The sequence below is a fragment of the Eschrichtius robustus genome, chromosome 3 (assembly GCF_028021215.1).
Source record: "Eschrichtius robustus isolate mEscRob2 chromosome 3, mEscRob2.pri, whole genome shotgun sequence".
NCBI classification, from domain to species: Eukaryota; Metazoa; Chordata; class Mammalia; order Artiodactyla; family Eschrichtiidae; genus Eschrichtius; species Eschrichtius robustus.
This window is the reverse complement of record NC_090826.1, coordinates 106,737,618-106,753,933: the sequence shown is the minus strand read 5'-3', so window position 1 is coordinate 106,753,933 and position 16,316 is coordinate 106,737,618. Positions and strand designations below refer to the sequence as shown.

The following is a 16,316-nucleotide window of genomic DNA, read 5'->3' as shown; positions in this document are numbered from 1 at the left end:
TAATGAGGTCAAGAACCAAGAAAGATACCTATTATCTCCTCTACTATTTAACATTGTCCTGGAGGTTTTAGCCAATGTAACTAGAAAGAGAAAACAGAGATATAAGAATTGGAAAGATGATGTAAGACTATCTATGTTAAAAGGTGATATGAGAGTTTAACTAAATAATCAATTATAAACTCAGGCAATTAAAAAAATAAAAACCCTCAGTAAAGTAGCAATATATAAAATTTTAACATACAAATTCAACAGTCTTCATATATACAAATGATATATAATTAGAAAACATCAAGGAAGAAGAACACATTTAAAATTCCAATGAAAATAAACCTATATACTAGAAACTACAAAACACTGATAAAGGAAATTGAATATGATTCAAAGAAATGGAAACATATCCCATGCTCTTGGATTAGAAGAATTAATATTGTAAAATGGCCATACTACCCAAAGCAATCTACAGATTTAATGCAATCCCTATCAAAATACCCATGACATTTTTCGCAGAACTAGAACAAATAATCCTAAAATTTATATGGAAACATAAAAGACCCAGAATTGCCAAAGCAATCCTGAGGAAAAGGAACAAAGCTAGGGGCATAACCCACCCAGACTTCAGACATACCACAAAGCTACAGTAATCAAAACAGCATGGTTTTGGCACAAAAACAGACATATAAATCAATGGGACAGAACAGAGAGCCCAGAAATAAACCCACACACCTACGGTCAATTAATCTTTGACAAAGGAGGCAAGAATATACAATGGGGAAATGACAATCTCTTCAGCAAGTGATGTTGGGAAAGCTGGACAGCCTCATGTAAATCAATGAAGTTAGAACACACCCTCATGCCACACACAAAAATAAACTCAAAATGGCTTAAAGACTTATACATAAGACATGACACCATAACACTCTTAGAAAAGAACACATGCAAAACACTATAGGGCATAAATTGTACCAAAGTTTTCTTAGGTCAGTCTACCAAGGCAATAGAAATAAAAGCAAATATAAACAAGTGGACCTAATCAAACTTAAAAGCTTTTGCACAGCAAAGGAAACCATAAACAAAACAAAAGGATAACCTATGGACTGGGAGAAAATATTTGCAAACGATGTGACTGACAAGGGCTTAATTTCCAAAATATACAAACAGCTCATACAACTCAATATCAAAAACAAACAATTCAATCAAAAAATGAGCAGAAGGGGCTTCCCTGGTGGCACAGTGGTTGAGAATCTGCCTGCCAATGCAGGGGACACGGGTTCGAGCCCAGGTCTGGGAAGATTCCACATGCCGCGGAGCGACTGGGCCCGTGAGCCACAACTACTGAGCCCGCGCGTCTGGAACCTGTGTTCCGCAACGGGAGAGGCCGCGACGGTGAGAGGCCCATGCACCGCGATGAAGAGTGGCCCCCGCTCGCCGCAACTAGAGAAAGCCCTAGCATAGAAACGAAGACCCAATACAGCCAAAAATAAATAAAATAAAAATTTTAAAATTAAAAAAAAAAAAAAATGAGCAGAAGACCTAAATAGACATTTCTCCAAAGAAGACAACAGATGGCCAACAGGTACATGAAAATATGCTCAACATCACTAAATTAGAGAAATACAAATCAAAACCACAATGAGTTATCTCCTCACACCAGTCAGAATAGCCATCATCAAAAAGTTTACAAATAATAAATGCTGGAGAGGATGTGGAGAAAAGAGAACCCCCCTACAGTGCTGGTGGGAATGTAACTTGGTGCAGCCACTATGGAAAACAGCATGGAGATTCCTTACAAACTAAAAATAGAGTTACCATATGATCCAGCAATCCCACTCCTGGGCATAGATACAGAAAAGATGAAAACTCTAATTTGAAAAGATACACACATCCCAGTGTTCACTGAGGCACTATTTACAATAGCCAATACATGGAAAAAAACCCAAGTGCCCATCAACAGATGAGTCGTTCAGGAAGATGTAATATATATATCACACAATGTAATATTACTCAGCCATAAAAAAGAATGAAATATTACCATTTGCAGGAACAGAGATGGACCTAGAGACTATTCTACTAAATGAAGTAAGTCAGACACAGAAAGACAAATATTATATGATATCACTTATATGTGGAAAAATATTTATATGTAAAAACTAATACAAATGAATCTATATACAAAAGAGAAGCGGAGTTACAGACAGGAAACAAACTTATGGTTACTAAAGGGGAAAGGGAGAGAGGGGAGAGATAAATTAGGAGTATGGGATTAACATATAAAAACTACTATACATAAAGTAGATAAGCAACAAGGATTTATTGTATAGCACAGGGAACAATATCCAATATGCTGTAATAACCTATGATGGAAAATTATTTGAAAAAAATAATATATATATATATATAACTGAATCACTTTGCTCTAACCTGAAACTAACACAATATTGTAATCAACTATACTTTAATAAAAAATAAAATAAAATTGCAACAATAAAAATAAAATATTCAAGAATAAAATCAACATGAAATGAGTAAAACCTATACAAGGAAAACTTTAAAATACCCCTGGGGACTTCCCTGGTGGTGTAGTGGTTAAGAATCCACCTGCCAATGCAGGGGACATGGGTTCGATCCCTGGTCCGGTAAGATCCCACATCCTGCGGAGCAAATAAGCCCGTGCACCACAGCTACTGAGCCTGTGCTCTAAAGCCTGCGATCCACAACTACTGAGCTCACATACCACAACTACTGAAGCATGTGTGCCTAGAGCCCATGCTCCGCAACAAGAGAAGCCACCGCAATGAGAAGCCCGCACACCGCAACGAAGAGTAGCACTCACTTACTGCAACTAGAGAAAGCCTGCATGCAGCAACGAAGACCCAATGCAGTCAAAAATAAATTAAATAAATACATTTTTAAAAATCAGGGTAGAAATGACAAAAAATGGACAAAAGATATGAGCAGACAATTAACCAGAATTTTATTATACTTCACTTATGATTAGTGAAACTCAAAACTCCACTTATAAGTCATTTCTCATTTATCAGATTGGCAAAAATTCAAATGTTTGACAAAAAGCTTTTTTAGAGAGGTATAACTAAATAGGCACTATTATTATATTGCTAGTGCGAATACAAATTCCCCTATAGGGGAATAGCTAACAAAACTACATATTCATTTACTCTTTGACCTATTAATCCCACTTATATAAATTTACCCTGAAGATCTATGTCTACTAAGAAAAGATAAATACACATGATCTATTTGAGCATTATTTTTAATTGCAAAATACTGAAGCTACCTAAATATTCATACCTAGGATACGGGCTGGAAAATTATGGCACAACCACACAATGGAGTAATATGCAGCTGTAAAATTTTTAAAAGCTGGTTCAACTAGTGAAGCAGAATGAGCTGAGGGGTTGCTGAACTGGAGCAACTGAGTTCTTTCCACACCCAAGACTGGGAAAGCTTAAGGAAGGGAGGATAGAGAGGCTTCTTCATTGTAACTCCACTGGAACCAGACAACACCCTGCCTCACTGAGCCACAGGAACAGAGGCTCATGCTTTCTACTTGTGAATCCTCCATCACCTAAGGCAGATGAACACAAGCTAGTTTAAGGAGACAAGAGAGGGGCTTCCCTGGTGGCACAGTGGTTAAGAATCCGCCTGCCAATGCAAGGGACACGGGTTTGAGCCCTAGTCCAGGAAGATCCCACATGCCACGGAGCAGCTAAGCCCATGCGCCACAACTACTGAGCCTGCGCTCTAGAGCCCACAAGCCACAACTACTGAGCCCTCATGCCAGAACTACTGAAGCCCGTGCACCTAGAGGCCATGCTCCACAACAAAGAGAAGCCACTGCAATGAGAAACCCGCGCACCACAACGAAGAGTGGCCCCTGCTCGCCACAACTAGAGAAAGCCCACGCGCAACAACGAAGACCCAATGCAGCCATAAATAAATAAATAAATCTGTGACTCTTTTAAAAAAAACTGGACAAAATATAGAAAAAAAGTCTTCAGACATTGGACAATAGGAAGCTCTGAACTGTGAGCCCTAAAAGAAAACAAACAAGGTGAATCCTACCACACCTAAGCTTTCCTCTTGCAGACAATTTCTGGAATATGGCACAGGGAAGGAACGACGACAACAACAACAAAAAAGTGCGGGAAACTTGCTGAGTTAAAGAAAATAAACACAATTCAAGAAATCTTGAATTTTTGCACAGAGTAAATGAGGAGGGAGACACACAGAGAAGTTACTGAAATATACATAATGCGCCCCATGAATCAATAGTTGAATATAAATCTGTGTATGGTAGGGTAAACCTCCATGAGGCTGGGAAAGAACAGATTCCAGGCAAAGAACAGTGACTAGGAAGAAGACAAATAATTCCTAGAGATCACACTGTGCTGGAGATCATTACAGCCAGAGTGGAAAAATGGAGAAATCTCACTGAGTATACAGGGCACCCAATAGAGACATCAAAAAGGCCATGCCTTAGAAGTGGGTCCAAGTCAGCCCTCGAGCAAAGACTACTATAGACTTGCCCTGAATGAATTTTAAAACAAGCCTCAAAAGAATCATACTGAACACAAGTAACTTAACTTCTGGGGAAAATAAAGTTCAACAGTCTTTAAAAACAAAATTCAGTAACCAACAATGTGTAATTCACAATGTCCAGCTTCTAATAAAAAGTATTATACATAGGACAGGAAAATATGACCCATAACCAGGAGAAAAATCAGATAACAGAAACAAACTCAGAAATGAAAGAGATGATGTACTTAGGCAAAAATATTAAAACATATAATTATGCTTATATGTTCAAAAATGAAAAGAAATATGAGCATAAGAAGGAGAGAAATGGAAGATAAAAGTATAAATGGAACTCCTAGAGATAACAAAATATCAGAAATAGAAATATTACTGGATATGGTTAATAGCAGATTAGAGACTGCAGAAGAAATTTTCATTAAACTTGAAGACATAGAAAAAGAATTTATCCAAAATGAATCAAAGAGAAAAAAAGACTGAAAAAAAAAGTTTTAGTGACTTGTGGGATGATGGTAAGTAATATAGTATATCCGAAATTGTTGTCTCAAAAAGAGATGAGAGACAGGGGTAGAAAAATATTTGAAGAAATAAAGGCTCAACATTTTCTAACTTTTTGGAAAAGTATAAACACACAGAATGAAGACTCTCAATGAACTCTTGAGCAAAATAAACCCAAAACTCCAATAGCTATTTTCACTATAGAAAACGTTCTCTCCTTCCTACAAAAGACCATGTCTGCGTGTGCATGTTTCATACTAAGCACTTCTTTTCCTGGGAAATCACAAAAACCATCCTTTCGCTCCAAAGTGAATTGGAGAGTGAACTGGCCCCTGAAGAGGGAGTGGTAGGATCCGGCCACTGGGTGTGCAGTGGCTTTGAGCAGAGATATGACCACGGGAGGTGGTGGGAAGCTTTTCCTCTAACGTGGTGGCCCCAGTTGCTCCTCCAGACCTCAGCGCGTCCCCTCAGCTCATCCTCGTGACAGGCTCTCAGCGTGCTCCCGGCTTCTGTTACCACTCAGCACTCTCTCCAGCCTGTTAGCCACGAGCAGGGCCTGATAATGGAGTCTCACTTTGATAGTGGTATTTTGGCCTCCAGGTGAAATCCCTAAGGGCTCTGCCATGCACTCCAGTCCTGTGACCCTTGCCTTCCAGGAGCCATGCAAGAAGCAAAGCCACCAAAGGTCCTTAAAACTGCAAGAAGGATGGGCCTGCCCCCCTTCTTCACAGCTCCCTGTCTGCTGAGGAGGTTCTGGGCCCCACTCCTCCACACCTGCTGGAGGGTCTGGAAGGAGTCAGAGATGTGGCCTGGTGGGGCAGGGCGAAAGGCAGAGGGCCTCTCCTGCAGTTGTTGAGGAACAACCAGCCAAGGTCCACCGGGCCCAGCACTAAGCAAAACAGGCATCGTTGGTAGAGGACCTTGTGGCACTGCTTCTGAACGCCCCAGGGGCTTGGGAACCAGCAACAGCACATTTCTCGCCTCATCCTCCGAGGGTCAACTCGGGGGAAACGGGACCTGCTTCCTAGCAATGGAGCATGTGGTCCCCACGCTGGAGCTCCACGGCAGATCGAAAAGCTCAGGACTGAGCAGCGGTGCCCCGCAGGACAGTGTCGGCAGGGGCCCGACGACCTGACCCGGGGCCAGCGCGGCTGGGTCACAGTCAGGCTGGGCGTCGGTCTACACTGCAGCACCTGAGTTCTTTGAATCCACGTGGTGAGAGCAGTGATTCCCAGATGCCGTCTCGTGCTTAGCCTAGACCTCCTATTTCTATGCTTTTATGATCTCCAAGGAGTGTACTGACCTCACTCTAAATACACTGTCCGATTTTGTCATCCTAACTTCTCTCTGGGACTTGGGGGCCACTGGCCACACCAAGCCTGTTGAAAGTCTTGTGTAAATGAACCAGTGATCATTTTTAAGTGACATGTGAGCGGCCCCCAGTTGTGCCAAAGCCTAGTCTGTGTCTTCACAGTGCTTTCGAATGTGTGTATGTGTGAATAAATGTATGATATATATTTATACATGCTGCTATAGCGATACGTTAAAGGCCAACATAACTGGTGGACAGGGTCAGTGAGAGGAAATGAAACAATCTTTTCGGTGGCTATTAAAGCAAAATGTGCGTAAAGAAATAAGGTTTTCTTCCCCTACTTTGTTTCTAATTTCTGCACGCGTCCCTAGGCTGAGTGGGGAAGAATAGGAAAGACAAACTGTCAGGAAGAGCTCACCTCGCTGTCCAACGCTTGAAGTCTAACTTTAAAAGAATGATTATTTACCCTCTTGTCATTTTGTAACAATCCCCTTATCTACAAATATTAAAGGGCAGTTCTTACAATTAGAGTGCCTCAGAATCAGCTGTGGAGATTACAGAAGCTCCTTCCTGGGCTCCAACCCCCAGAGGTTTCGTTGGTGTGGGGCCCTAGAGTCTGCATTTTTCACGTACACACAAACCACATGTTTCAGATGCGGGTGGGCTGCGGACCCCAGTTGAAAACCTGTTGTTCTGTAAGACTGATTCGAACCTATAAATAAGTTTGTTTTCCTTTAATTAAGAATCCTTAATTGAAAAAGTGGATAAGTCACACCACAAATTGACATAAAGATCTCAAAGCATTCCTTGGGAAAAGTCCTTAGTTACGTTCTTTTGCTTTCCAGCATTAAAACCAAGCACTTGCTCCACAATTATTTCCTAGTAACAGTTGAAAAATTAAAACAAACAACAACATGAACAAAAAAACTCACGGACTTCCCTGGCGGTCCAGGGTTTAGACTGTGAGCTTCCACTGCAGGGGGCACGGGTTCGATCCGTGGTCGGGGAACTAAGATCCCGCAGGCCCCGCCGGCGTGGCCAAAAAAATAAATAAATAAAATAAAGATAAAAAATAAAATAAAAAATAAAACAACTCAAACATTGTCACCACCGCCGCCACCAGTTACCAAAAGACCCATCAAAAGACTCAGGCCTGAGGTAGACACATGCCCCACTTCCGTAGTAGATGAAGTGACCTCGACTTCTGCTTTTACACTTGGTTGCTTAAGTATTTTCCGTAAGTGCCTTTGGCTGTCACTACAGAGGAACTCACTGGCAGAATCAGCAGAATGGATGAAAAGTCAGCCGAACTATGAAGTATTACTTAAAGATAAAGCAGTAAACTTTGAGGACCTCTTGCCCTGTGGTGATGCAAGCATCCCAGCAATTCTTCCTTCCTCCCTGTGCTGCCAGGGCTGGAAGGTATTGATGATATAACCAGTAATCAATGGAGAACTCAAATAATGCTTTTAAGAACTTCATTTTATGGACGTTAACGTTTATGAAAACAACAGCATATGCATCGTGTAAGTCTCAGACCTGGTCAGGGTTGAAACCGTGTACGAGCCCCCGTGTCCTTGTCTTTTGAAGTAAAGTGCTGCCTCAAGAGTTAATGATTAGGGAATGTGAAGGTGTAGAAACAAAGAACAGCTGTTGGGCTGGGGAACGGGCAACAATTTAGACTCTAAATCCGCCACATGGCAGAATCACCGAACTCCCAGTTCACTGAAGCTACAGATAAAGGCCTGACACACACTCCTAAGTGGTTTTACAGGGAGCAGACCCCCTCCAGATGGAAAGTGCTGCCCATAAGCACATAGACCCTGGACTGGCTGAAACCAGAAACCAGAAAGTTGATGACGCTTGAAACTTCCCCTTGATGCCAGCCGGTCTGAGAACTGTCCGCGAGCTGATCACGCCCTGCTCCTCGGACGCTGTAAGACTCCTCACTACGCCCTCCAGGGTGGGTCACACAGTCTTGAGGGCATTAGCCCGCCGTGGCCCCCTCTGCCTGGCAAAGCAATAAAAGCTACTCTTTTCTACTTCACCCAAAACTCTGTCTCCGCGTTCCTCTTCGGCACCGGTGAACAGAGGCCAAGTTTCGGCAACAGGATCCAGTCACAAATTACTTTGGGGGAAAATTCCTAAAAGCCAGTCTTGTGTTTCACCCTCTGAAAAGTAGTTCTTCACCCTAAAAAAAAGGAAAAAAAAAAAAAAAAGTTGCAAAAAATGTATCTTTGCAATGGAGGATTCTACGGTATTTAACTTTCCATAAATTATATTCTTTCCCTCTACGTGTTAGAACCCATTCTTAAAAGCAAATGAAATCGACCTGTGTCACCACCACTGTCTTCCAATTTGCTGTAATTCCAGTGAGAACCATGTTGGTTGGGTACACCTGTGCTGGAAATAGGGCGAGAGTCCTTTAGGGAAAAAACGGAAAGGAAAAAAGATACCTAATGTAATGCTTTAAACATGTACCAATATCTCTTGACCTGTCAACCTAGGACAGACAGACAACCTGCAGATTTATATAGGGTTCATTAGGTCCCCCATCTTATTACTGCTAAGGTGAATGTGCTAGACACTTAGTGAATTGGTGTTCTATGTCTGCCGTAATAAGTGACCATGAGTTTAGTGGCTTAAAAGAACACACATTTATTATATTACAGTTCTGTAGGTTAGGAGTCCAACAAAGGTCTCACTGGACTAAAATCAAGGGGTCAATAGGGCTGCCTTACCTTCTGGAGGCTCTAGGGGATAATCTGTTTCCTTGTCTTTTCTAGAGATTTTTCTAGAGATCTTTTTCAGAGATTCTCTGAGCTATTACTCTCCCTGGAATAAAGCATATTTCAGATGAAATGAGCCAGAGTTTATTTCTGATGGCTGCAGAGAGAGAAAGGAGGGGAAAGGGGAAAAGCAGGGGGAGGAAAGGAAGCTTCTTCCTGGAAGTTAGCTGGGTGCTGAGTTCCTTTGTTGTCGGCTCCAGGATTCTCCGGAAGAGTCAGCTTCCCCCTTAAGCCAAAGGCACCCTCAAGGATCAAGTTACTCCGCTCCTTGCTCTCTGGTCTGAAAACACAAGTTGGCTGCCTTCTTCAGCCTCCCCTCGCCCCGCCTTCAGGTCTAACCCAGTCTCACCCAGGAAGAGAAGACAAACGAACAAACCAACCTCGCTCTTCAAGCAAACAGGTCATCTTCCTATCCCTTATTCTGGTCATCAGCTTCTTTTTCAGAATCGTCATTTCTTGTATTCTGTATGGTGAGGAAAGGAAAAACACGGTCCCTGGGATACCACGAGATTGAAGTAGGAAGGACGTGCACAGAAAATACACCGAGTAGCACTCTGAGATGTAACCCTGAATCTACATGTCTACACACAAGACACATAGATAAATATACACTTGTATCCATTGTTTTACAACTTCTTCTTAAAAACATTTTGCATCAGCATAACACACGATCCCAGAATTCCTTTCCCCGGCGTGTAACGCAGGACAAAAGGTAAGAAGAATTCGAGGAGGCTGGCAAAATCCGCCGGTATCTCAGATAAAGGGTAAGAGGCGTGTTACCTCGGCTTGGTGGGCTCCCGAAGTGGGCGGGCGTGATGACATCACTTCCCCCCTCAGCAGCCGGCCCGCCCATTGGTCATCTCGGCAGGGCGGGGACAGGGCGGGGGTTAGAGAAGAGGCGCCGCCTTAGAAGTCAGGAATGGGGCTTGGCTTATGTAAATCTTGCAGCGCAGGGGTACAATTCCCCGCGAGCCACTTCCCGGGCTGTGGAAGTTTTCCAGAGAAGTTGCTTGGATTTTATTAGCAGAGTCGTTTGGAGGGGCTGAGAGGCGTGGAAGAGGAGGGGGCGCGGAGGGTGGGTAGGGAGCGTGTGTGTACAGTGTAGGAGACTAAGGCTGTACGGGGGGGCGGGGGCAGAGTGGTTCATACTTACCTGGCAGGGGAGATACCATGATCATGAAGGTGGTTTTCCCAGGGTGAGGCTCACTCATTGCACTGCGAGTGTGCTGACCCCTGCGATTTCCTCAAATGGGGGAAACTCGACTGCGTAATTTGTGGTAGTGGGGGACTGCGTGCGCGCTCTCCCCTGGCAATGAGCGTGCTAACAACAGAGTTAAAATCACCCGCGGGGCCCCGTGCCTATAAAAGAGCGCTTAAGTAAAGGTAATAGCCGGTTTTCTCACGTGCTGTCTGTTGTGTTGTTGTTGTATTTGCTGGTGCTTTTGTGTTCCCAGGCGTAGAGAATACCCCAGCACCCCCCCGGGCCCCGGTACGTGTGAGCCCCCCGGGCGCCGGTACGTGTGAGGGTGGGCGTTAGTTCTTTTTGTTTTTTTTCCTTTCTTTTCTTTTCGTGTGAGTTGAGTATTAGCGTTCTGCGCAAGCGCCGAGAGTTTGTCTTAACTACTTAAGAAGTCGGTCTTCCTTAATCGGTTCCTTGCAAGACTCTTTCAGGAGTTTCCACAGGTTGCGTCCCAGCTTTGAACCTTGCAACCGGGGGGAGGTGAGGGGTCACGCCACACGCAGGCACGGCAACTGCATTTGTTTCTCTGCTTCAAACAACAGTTACGGTACCATGCAGGCAACGTGCAAAAACGTTTTCCCGGGCACTGGTCGTCTCGGCCTCCCTCGTAGTGCAGTGGATAGCAATTAGCCTGCCAAGGCAAGGAGCACGGGTTCACGGTTTCAAGCCCTGATCCGCGAAGATTCCCATACGCTGCAGGACAAGTGAGGCCCTCCTCTGACCACGCCTCAAGCCGGCGCGCCTGGAGCCCGTGCTCCGCAACGAGAAAGGCCACCCCTCCCGCTTTCGACAATCAGGGGATAACCCGGGAGCAGCAACCTCGCCGCAATGCACCCAAAAATGAATAGAATCAATTTGTTAAAAGAAAAAAAAAGGAGAGAGAGGGGGCTTCCGGTGAACGAGGGCAGCGAGTGGTCCCCGAGGGCGGGGAAGCAATGGCTCCAATCTAAGGCCGGGAGAGTTTTCCAACCAAGGCACACGGGGGCCAACGGAGTGGACCTTGTTGAGCTAAGAGTCCAGGAAGGCCGAACGACTTCGCGTCCGCAGGACAAGACTCCCAGGGGGAAGAGAGAAATGCTAAAAGTAAAGCAGCGAGGAATGCAGCACCGGCCTGACCCGTGCAGCTCTGGGAGGAAACTCCCCGAGGTCGGGGGAAATTTTTGACAGCCTCGGAGACTCGCACAGATAATGCTCCTCCCCAGCAGATAGGCTAGAAGGAAAAAAAAAAAAAAAAAAAAAGAAAACAACCGCAACCAGAAAACATCGTAATCCAGGAGGGCATAGGGTGGAGTACTCAGGAATGTCTTGCTTCAGTAGCGGAAGCTAGTTAGCCCCAGACTCATCGCTGCTCGGAACCACTTCGCAAATCCTAGAAGCAAGAGCGGAAACGACCGAACTGTTTGCAAGTAACTTAAATGCATCCATGAACAAAGTTGAGCAGTTACAGGAACACACACACCTTTCCAGCAAGGCACCATTCACCATGCCTGGCCTTCCATCAGAGATTTTGGGGTATCCAATGACCCCCCCTCCATCATGCAGAGACACATCGGTCATTTGCCAGTGACCCAGAGCTGACACAGATGTTAGAATCACCAGAGAAGGACAATTAAAACATTTATTCCAGCTGTATTCCGTAACTTCCAACAGTTAAATGTACACACGGGAACCATTTAAAAAAGACCCACTCTAACGTAAAGAGGTGAAAACTACACTGTCTGAAAGGGAGTGTACTGCAAGGGATTAACAGCGAGCAATTCGAAAACGCAGAAGAAAGAATTTTGAATAGGAATTGCATTGACTCTGCAGATCACTTTGAGTAGAAAGCGGCAGTCCCAAATGCAAGGGCTGAGGCGTCCTGAGATGGGGCGGTGGATACTCCGCGCGGGTGGTGCCATGGAGCGTGATTTCCGACGTCGCAGCTTGAGTAAGGGATTGCCGCCACCCGTGTGCGTGTGCCTTCACCCTCTGGCAGTTGTCCTGGAACGTACAAGGCAGATGACTTAGTGAGGGCAGCCCTCCACGTAGTGCAGAGAGACCAGGGGCACCAGGTAAAAACCGGGAGCAGGCCGAGATCAGCTGGGTGGAGATTCCGGGAGAGGGGCGCTGGGGAGGAACTGAAAGGGCAGACGCATAAAAGCGACAGCTGAGACCTCGCTCATCAGATCCCAAGAGCCAAGTTCGTCCCTGGGTGGGCTCGAACCACCAACCTTTCGGTTAACAGCCGAACGCGCTAACCGATTGCGCCACAGAGACAAGCCGCTGCGAAGCTTTCTTGTAACATCCCGGAATCAGAATGTATTCCCCGTCCCCTCCAACCCCAGCGGAAAAGAGATTCAAATGTCTCTATCTTGTCCAACCTCGCCGGCGCCAGAGACACTGAGTCTCGTGGACCGTGGACACCGAGCCCGAGTGAGCTGGGGGCTCCGACGAAACAAGGCCGGGCCCACGACCATCCTCGCCTGCTCCTGGCCGCCTCGAAAGCGGCCCCTCTACACGAGACGACTGCCGCCTCTCTCGGCCTCAAGTCCTCCATTTCCCACTCGTGATCGGCCTCAGCCGTCGCGCTCACCGCAAGTCCCCCTCCAGGCCCGGCTGGTCGTACGGGGGAAGGACAGCAACCGGCTGTGTCCCCACCGTTCTGCCCCCTCTGGGCGCCTCCAGAGAAGGGCTCCACGAGGCACGACCCGGAGTTTGCTCACCAGGCAGCCCCTCGCCCGGAGCAGGGCCTGGCATCCAGCAGGCGCCCAATAAATGCCTCGCGGAGGATGCATTCCGCCGCCGGGGCCAGGGGTGGGGGGTAGACCAAGAATTCTTATGCCACCTGTAAGGTTTTAGTCCTCGAGGAACCTAGGCTTTTTCAGGTCAGGTGTTCTTCAAAACCTTTCTTCCAGCAGCTGATTTAGAACCAGATAAAAGTCCTGGAAGGGCCAGGAGGGCACCACCACGACCGGCTCTGAACTCCCCACCCGAGACGGTGCGGCGGCCTCAGCCTGCGGGCGCAGGTGTCGGGTCTGAGAGGCGTGAAGGAGGAAAGCTGCAAAGGAGAAAGACGGCTGGGCTAGGTAACCTGGGAGTATGAGGGAGAAAGAAAGAGATAGGTAGAGGCTGTCTTTCCATTGCCTTCGGTATTCTTTAATCACCTGCAGCTATGTTTTGTAGTTTTCAGTCTACAAGTCTTTCACCTCCTTGGATAAGTTAATTCGTAGATATTTTATTCGTTTTGGGTGCTATCGTAAACTGAATTGTTTTCTTAATTTCTTTTACAATTGTTCACTGCTAGTGTATAGAAACACAACTGATTTTTGTCTATCTTGTACCCTGCCATTATACAGAATTCGTTTGTTGACTCTGGTAGTTTTGTGTGGGTTATTGAGAATTTTTCTATGTATAGGAGCACGCCATTCGCAAAAACAACGACAGGAGAGGTTCCCTGTTTTGGGTCGCTGCAGCCCCTGAGTCTTGGATCAGCATGCACAGCCTAGGCCAGGGAAATCGAAATCGGCGGGAGCCTTTCTTTGCAAGCCAAGCTCCAACCGGCAGGAGCACAGTGACCCCTCCAGGCCCATGCAAGGCCGGCGCTAGGCCCTAGGATTTTCCGGGACGTGTGAGGCCCGAAAAGGGCAGATTCCGATCAACCCAGCCAAATGCTCCCAGACAGAGGAGAAGGTTGTTCTTGGAACCGCAGGCGCTCTCCGCAGGGTGGGCGGCACCGGGAGCGTCAGCGAGGGCGCAGCTGGAGGGAATGCTGACTCCAGGCCTTGGGGGTCTCGGGCGGAGTCTGGGCGTCCTCAGAACGTGGAGTCCTCCGGTGAGGTGTGCGCCTCGCCACCTCGCCCGCCTGCTCTGTGGCCAGTAGGGGGCAAGGCACCAAGTCCAAAAGGTAGAACCATACGGTGTTGCCGGTGGTGATCAGGCACGGGAAGCCCATTTTCTGTTAGGATTCGAATTCAGACCCAAGCAGCCAGGCTCCCATCACCGCACCAATCACACCACGACCACTGTGCTCCACCGGGGACCTACGGAGCTGTGGTTGGATCCACGTTAGCCCAGCCGTCTTTCTCCTTTGCAGCTTTCCTCCTTCACGCCTCTCAGACCCGACACCTGCGCCCGCAGGCTGAGGCCGCCGCACCGTCTCGGGTGGGGAGTTCAGAGCCGGTCGTGGTGGTGCCCTCCTGGCCCTTCCAGGACTTTTATCTGGTTCTAAATCAGCTGCTGGAAGAAAGGTTTTGAAGAACACCTGACCTGAAAAAGCCTAGGTTCCTCGAGGACTAAAACCTTACAGGTGGCATAAGAATTCTTGGTCTACCCCCCACCCCTGGCCCCGGCGGCGGAATGCATCCTCCGCGAGGCATTTATTGGGCGCCTGCTGGATGCCAGGCCCTGCTCCGGGCGAGGGGCTGCCTGGTGAGCAAACTCCGGGTCGTGCCTCGTGGAGCCCTTCTCTGGAGGCGCCCAGAGGGGGCAGAACGGTGGGGACACAGCCGGTTGCTGTCCTTCCCCCGTACGACCAGCCGGGCCTGGAGGGGGACTTGCGGTGAGCGCGACGGCTGAGGCCGATCACGAGTGGGAAATGGAGGACTTGAGGCCGAGAGAGGCGGCAGTCGTCTCGTGTAGAGGGGCCGCTTTCGAGGCGGCCAGGAGCAGGCGAGGATGGTCGTGGGCCCGGCCTTGTTTCGTCGGAGCCCCCAGCTCACTCGGGCTCGGTGTCCACGGTCCACGAGACTCAGTGTCTCTGGCGCCGGCGAGGTTGGACAAGATAGAGACATTTGAATCTCTTTTCCGCTGGGGTTGGAGGGGACGGGGAATACATTCTGATTCCGGGATGTTACAAGAAAGCTTCGCAGCGGCTTGTCTCTGTGGCGCAATCGGTTAGCGCGTTCGGCTGTTAACCGAAAGGTTGGTGGTTCGAGCCCACCCAGGGACGAACTTGGCTCTTGGGATCTGATGAGCGAGGTCTCAGCTGTCGCTTTTATGCGTCTGCCCTTTCAGTTCCTCCCCAGCGCCCCTCTCCCGGAATCTCCACCCAGCTGATCTCGGCCTGCTCCCGGTTTTTACCTGGTGCCCCTGGTCTCTCTGCACTACGTGGAGGGCTGCCCTCACTAAGTCATCTGCCTTGTACGTTCCAGGACAACTGCCAGAGGGTGAAGGCACACGCACACGGGTGGCGGCAATCCCTTACTCAAGCTGCGACGTCGGAAATCACGCTCCATGGCACCACCCGCGCGGAGTATCCACCGCCCCATCTCAGGACGCCTCAGCCCTTGCATTTGGGACTGCCGCTTTCTACTCAAAGTGATCTGCAGAGTCAATGCAATTCCTATTCAAAATTCTTTCTTCTGCGTTTTCGAATTGCTCGCTGTTAATCCCTTGCAGTACACTCCCTTTCAGACAGTGTAGTTTTCACCTCTTTACGTTAGAGTGGGTCTTTTTTAAATGGTTCCCGTGTGTACATTTAACTGTTGGAAGTTACGGAATACAGCTGGAATAAATGTTTTAATTGTCCTTCTCTGGTGATTCTAACATCTGTGTCAGCTCTGGGTCACTGGCAAATGACCGATGTGTCTCTGCATGATGGAGGGGGGGTCATTGGATACCCCAAAATCTCTGATGGAAGGCCAGGCATGGTGAATGGTGCCTTGCTGGAAAGGTGTGTGTGTTCCTGTAACTGCTCAACTTTGTTCATGGATGCATTTAAGTTACTTGCAAACAGTTCGGTCGTTTCCGCTCTTGCTTCTAGGATTTGCGAAGTGGTTCCGAGCAGCGATGAGTCTGGGGCTAACTAGCTTCCGCTACTGAAGCAAGACATTCCTGAGTACTCCACCCTATGCCCTCCTGGATTACGATGTTTTCTGGTTGCGGTTGTTTTCTTTTTTTTTTTTTTTTTTTTTCCTTCTAGCCTATCTGCTGGGGAGGAGCATTATCT

At 47.3% G+C, this 16,316-nt stretch overlaps 1 protein-coding gene and 3 non-coding genes across 9 annotated transcripts in view; 2 read left to right on the top strand and 2 right to left on the bottom strand.

Annotated features, from left to right (window-relative positions):
* Nucleotides 1–10,006, bottom strand: part of LOC137762556 (flavin-containing monooxygenase 5-like) — a 58,545-nt gene extending 48,539 nt beyond the window's left edge. Inside the window, exons 1-6 of one of the 6 annotated variants that reach the window (XM_068540619.1) lie at nucleotides 9,931–10,006; nucleotides 9,531–9,613; nucleotides 9,103–9,196; nucleotides 8,694–8,784; nucleotides 8,410–8,552; nucleotides 7,294–7,370 (exon numbers count right to left, since the gene is read on the bottom strand). The gene's annotated coding sequence lies outside the window, so the exon portion shown is untranslated. Of the gene's footprint in view, nucleotides 1–6,884; nucleotides 6,909–7,293; nucleotides 7,371–8,409; nucleotides 8,553–8,693; nucleotides 8,785–9,102; nucleotides 9,197–9,530; nucleotides 9,614–9,930 lie in introns of those variants that run through there. The other 5 variants (XM_068540618.1, XM_068540620.1, XM_068540621.1 and 2 more) reach the window with 5 other exon arrangements.
* Nucleotides 10,007–10,295: 289 nt separating this feature from the next.
* On the top strand, nucleotides 10,296–10,459 carry LOC137763148 (U1 spliceosomal RNA). The gene has a single exon (XR_011073712.1). It is a non-coding gene; the product is annotated as a U1 spliceosomal RNA (small nuclear RNA).
* A 2,113-nt stretch (nucleotides 10,460–12,572) lies between these two features.
* On the bottom strand, nucleotides 12,573–12,646 carry TRNAN-GUU (transfer RNA asparagine (anticodon GUU)). The gene has a single exon. It is a non-coding gene; the product is annotated as a tRNA-Asn (tRNA).
* Nucleotides 12,647–15,243: 2,597 nt separating this feature from the next.
* On the top strand, nucleotides 15,244–15,317 carry TRNAN-GUU (transfer RNA asparagine (anticodon GUU)). The gene has a single exon. It is a non-coding gene; the product is annotated as a tRNA-Asn (tRNA).
* The last annotated feature ends 999 nt before the right edge of the window (nucleotides 15,318–16,316 follow it).